The following is a 5,588-nucleotide window of genomic DNA, read 5'->3' on the forward strand; positions in this document are numbered from 1 at the left end:
ATAGCTAAACTGTCCATCTCTTCCTGAGAGCCTTATAAGAGCAGACAAGTAAATAGACAATGTTAGCAAATAATATTTTCTTTCAATGTATTTCAATTACAGGTACAGTGATTCCAGTGCAGTACGATTACCTATCCCTACACATTTGGGTTTTGGTATTTTTGTCTTGTTTTGTTTTTGTATATTTATCCAAGCACTCATGGAATCAATAACGGCATTATATTTGTAAGAGAATTCATTAAATTATATTCTTATAAAATAAGTCAAAATGAAGTTCAAAGAAGTTTATAAAATATGAAGATGCTATTATTTCACCCTACACGTGTCAGGAAAAGAGCAAACTTGAAATAGGGACTCTCTCTTAGAAGAGAATTTAATATAGATGGAGCTTCAGTACTTGTACGTGCAGTTTTAAAATCTCTTTATTTCTTTTTCATTGTAAATTGTTGATCTTTCAAATGTTTAATTTTAAAGTTAGGTACAAGAAATATGCTGAAGAAGTGTATTCCACTTGATAATTACACAAAACAAACTCATTGACTGAGTTATTAGAAGAGATTTTGTTGGTTATTAAATTAGTAGTAACACAATGAAGAATGGAGTGTGCATTAGCTAGAAGTTATAAAATTGAAAACTACATTATCATTTTGGTAATAAAAACAATCTTAAAATGAGCTGAAGGGATATATTAATTATAAAACTATCCTAAGCATTGTAAAGGCATTCATGATTGGAGTGTTAATTTTACCTCTGATAGTGTGGGTTTCTTAGGCTCTTTCAGTTTTTAAACAACAGAGATATATTTGGGTGACTGGATAACGGAATTTATTGAAAGGGTGCACACAGAAGTAAGAGAGACAGGAAGACATTTCTGCAACTACATAGCCAGGCCTTGCAGAAAACAAGACGTTATTCTGGGACACACAACAATTCTAGTGGTTCCACAAAATTCTGTAGGCCAGTAGCAGGACTTGTCATTTTCCTTGCGTTCAGCAGCTCCCTACACTGTGTTCTGTCCACATGCTGACCCCACTGTTCTGTCTTGGTTCCCACTGTGACTGCTTCTTCTGTTTTTACCCTTTAATTTGCTCACTACTCTTGTTCTCAAAGATGCTTCACTCATGCTTCTTTATGACACCTACTGCTTTGGGTCTTCTGCTTACTGTCCACTCTTGAACATCTCTCTGCTTCTCATGAAATCTTTGCACATCTGTCCTAGATCAGTTTCCCTGGAAGCAGACCCTGAGATGAGCTTTTGCATAATTTATTGAGGAAGTGAGCTCAGGAGAAACCAGTAAGGGAATGAGAAGGTCAAGGGAAGGGAAGAAGCCCACCAAGGATGCAGGCTCAACAAACACTGAGGAGGGACCTCTAGCCTAATGCCATTGAGGGTGTTTGGGAGTGTAAGTTATGTCTCTGATTTCCAACCTGGAGGCAAAGACCTGAGGCAGTCCTACTCTGACACCTGTCAGTCACTGGTTAAGGTCCAAGGAGATACATGAGCTTCTAGACACACTGTCTCTCTCGTCATTGGAAGGGAAAATTGGGAGTATAAACACATGCACATGGTAAAGAGGAATCTGAAGATCTTGGATGTGGGTGGGGCACTGCTTCAGCATCCCCCTGAGGTTCAAATGTGGCTCAGATTGAGACAACCCGATTGGGTTAAGAAGTTACCCTCATGTATAGGGTGCTTCTATTGGACTGTTGTACTGGGTCACTCAATCTATGGGTTACTGGATACAGGGCTACCTGGCATATTTCTCTGGTCTTGTCAGTTGTGGCTCAGGTAGTAGGGTCACATGCTACAATGCATGGTCACCTGTCTATAATAAGCCTCCAGTAGGTGGCTGCAGCTCTGACAGTTATGCTGAGGCTTTTAAAGAGACCAGAGTAACAGGCCTGAATCTTGTACTTTGCATGGCTTGTTCCTGTACAGACTAGTCTATTTTGTTTTAGTTTATTTGCACCTGGACTTGTTACTTTAACTTCTCTTTTTCTTTTTCTTTTTTTTTTTTTTATCAAATGTGTCTTAAAAGTAAGCCACCATCTCTTGATCTCAGATTCGATTTTTTGGATGAGTAGGGGTTTTAAATAGTAATTACTATTCATGTATAGGAAATGAAACAGGTGCTTCATATTTTCTCAATTTATTTCTTATAATAATATTTCCCCAAACAAGACCCCAATAATAACTACCCACCCAGCAGGTCTAGGGCATGGCCTAAGAGTTTGCATTTTCAGTAAGCACCCACGTAATTGGATTCATATCAAAGTGTGAGAACCACCACTTTACAAAGTATTAATAGATATGATCCACTTCATTTTACTAGTACAGAAATTGAAGCTCTAAAAGGCTAAGAAATTCACCTGAGGCTTTACAGCTAACACTGAACGTGTCTCAAAATTTCTTTTTCATAAAAGGAAGTTTCCAGTGATGCTTTGTTTGCAATGTGGAAGTTTGTTTACAAAAATGTTTACTAGCAACTTGAAGCAGATTCCGAGGTGTCTACGACCACCTCAACCACCTCGTGTCTTTGTATATGTCGTTTCATCTAGGCTAACTGCAGCCTGCCAGTCGCCTGACTACAAAATTACAATCTGAGTACTTCTACATTCCTGCTAGAAAAGAAGACCTGAGTGCAAAGGCGAATGTGTGAAGCTAAAGGTGAAAGAGTTGGTGGGACATCCGCAAGAGATTGAGATGGAGGTTCAGCAGTTTTGTTTCAGACACAGTAATAGTGTATGTTTGATGAGATACTGAGAAGGTTCAGCTCTCCACACTTGTTCCAGGTGGTGGGGCCAGGGATGCTGTCCATTACGTCGGATAACCTTGAGCATGTACATGGAATTTTGAGGGCTGCTTTTGACCCGGGAGAGAATATACATAGGAATTGGATGGGGCAGAAGCTCTGCCATATCCAAGATATGGTATGGACCTTGCAGGTCAGGACTTGGCTATCTGGAGAAATGGTCACATTTCTGTACTAAGGGTGGTTTGAAACATTTGGCAAAGAAATAGCAGTTCTTTGTTTTCAAATCCAAGGATTGGCCTGCTTGTTTGAAGGTAGGGGAGTCAGTAAAAATTTGATTGCCTTGTGTTTTATTGCCTGTAAGACATTCTTTTATGGAAAACAACTCAGAGATACCTTAGTAGGTAGCAGGGTCTGATCCTAAACCTTGCATGTGTGAAACCAGAATCTGTGTTCTTTCTACCAAATTCTTTTTTCACTATATGTGTTGTTATAAACTGAATGTGTCACACCTAAAGTCATATGTTGAATCCCTAACCACAATGTGACTGTATTTGGAGATAATACCTTTAAGGAGGTGATTAAGGTTAAATGAGAGCATAAGTGTGGGGCCTTAATCCAATAGGAGGTGTCCTTATAAGAAGAGGAAGAGACACGAGAGATGTCTCAGAGGAAAGGCCATGTGAGGACACAGCGAGAAGGCAGCCTTCTGCAACCCAACGAGAGAGTTCTCATTAGAAACTAACCCTTCTGGCACCTTAACCTTAGGCTTTCAGTCCCCTGAACTGGAAATAATTTCTGTCGTTTTAGCAATCCCGTCCTGTATGGTAGCCCAAGCCAACTAAGACGTGTACTGAGCACTGACTAGGTGAACAATACATTTTACTTTAAGTGCCTTTCTCTACTTCAGCATATTCACAAAACTTTTTGAAATGATATAAGATTTATAGTTTTATTTATGAAACTTACAAGATTCAGCCAGACTCAATCTAAGAAACTTACTAACACATCCATCTCATGTATTCAAAAACTCAGAAACATTATCAGTGTCCCATATTCTTTTTTTTTTCATAAAGTTTTATTTTAAAAGGTAAAACTTTTTACACCTTTGAAACATGGAATTTCAAAGTTATTAGGCAAGTCGATCATACAAAGCTGGGTACAGCAGTAATTAAAGAAGTGGTAACACTTGACCCATGTAAAATATCACAGAATTCAAAGCACAACTTGGATCTTAAATGATTCGAGTGTTTTATTCCACACGATAAGGTGTGGTCAGTTTTAAGATAAAATTCCTCCTTTGGATATCCAGTTCTCAATTAAGTCCTTTTTTATTACCATCATTTCACACAATAGGATAGCTAGCCGAGGTGGCAATTCCACAGTGGTTGTTCCCGTCTTTGGCCCCTTCTCGCCCCAAGCTGTATCCCAGCTGTTCTCAACAGTACAGTATTTATTGTTATCAGATTCTGCTCCTTCAAAACCATAGCCAACCCCCAGAATGCCATGATCTAGGTCTTTGCTTCTGTGTGCTGGATTATAATAAATGCCTTCTTCATAGAACTGGAAGCTATAATGGCTTGCATCTATAGCAATGGTGATGGGACCCACAGGTACCACTGCCTTCATAAGGGACCTCTCCTGCTGATGAATGTCCATGAAGCGAGTGTCATTGGCAACAGATTCCTCCGGCTTGTGTTTGCAGGATTCAACCTTTGCATGATATGGGTAGGATTCCTCCGAGCCCAGGCCTCTGTTGTACGTAATATACTGGAAGGCATTATCCAGTAGGCCCTCATTGCAGCCCTCATAGCCTTGAGACTGTGAACAATTTACAACGTTCTGCTTACTCGGTGAAATAAGTTTGCCAGTTTTCTAGAACATTTGTCCTTGAAGGGCACCAGTTGCACTAAAAGCCTAACAAGAACCACAGTAACCCTGATCCGTCACAGGAGTTACATAGCTTTTCTGTCTCCAATCCACAGATGGGGGGAATCTCAGCAAAGAGAGGTTCCCGGACCACTTTCCTTTTCTTGTGTTTCTTGATTTGAAGGCCTTTCATCACCTGCCTGAATTCTTCATTGGTCATGTCGCCAAAGGCGTTCATTGTCATGGGAAAGCTCTGCTTCCCTTGGTTGTATTCCTGGTTGTGCAATTCAGTCATTTTCATATTCTTCTCCCACATTGTTCTCATCCATCCTTCTTTATTCAAGCCATGTAGTTTCCCTTGTGTTGCCTTCCACTGGTTCCATTGTGCATCTAAATTTCCATCAAGTTTTGGAGCAGCTGAAGCTATTCCCAAGAAAAGGGCAGTCAGGAAGAGTGAAGGATTCATGTTTCGAAAACCTGCAGCAGGTGCAGTCTGTACATGCAGATCCAGAGATCTCCGAGGCCTCAGTACCCCATATTCTTATGATTTGAATTTTTATTTTACCTATATTTTGAAATTCTATTAGCATATAACATAAATATTGTACTTACTTTTTATGTACATACTTGAAATTTGAAGATCACAACCATAATATTTTTGACTGTAGAGAATCTAGCTCAACCCTCGATACAGCATCTAGGAAGAATGACAGAGAAAAAGCTTTGTAGAGCTCCAGAAATGGAAAAGGATCCCATACATACTCATGTGATCCAAATTTTAACCTCATCTAGTCAGAACTGAGTACTTTCCTTTTGAGCTTCCCAAATGTCACATCTGACTAAAGTCTCATTTTAACTAGATTAAGAAAAAAAGATATCTTATGAACTCACTCAAGTGAAAATTCCAGGGTTTGATTTTGTTTCAGATGCAACTTGATCAGGGGTTCGAACAATGTCACCTTCATT

The 5,588-nt window shown here is 39.5% G+C and overlaps 1 pseudogene; it reads right to left on the reverse strand.

The window, feature by feature from the left end:
* Positions 1–4,098: 4,098 nt before the first annotated feature.
* On the reverse strand, positions 4,099–5,088 carry LOC109445404 (procathepsin L pseudogene; annotated as a pseudogene).
* Between the last annotated feature and the right edge of the window lie 500 nt (positions 5,089–5,588).

Source organism: Rhinolophus sinicus, chromosome 5 (assembly GCF_057876585.1).
Source record: "Rhinolophus sinicus isolate RSI-liver-muscle chromosome 5, RSI-T2T, whole genome shotgun sequence".
In the NCBI taxonomy this organism is placed as follows: domain Eukaryota; kingdom Metazoa; phylum Chordata; class Mammalia; order Chiroptera; family Rhinolophidae; genus Rhinolophus; species Rhinolophus sinicus.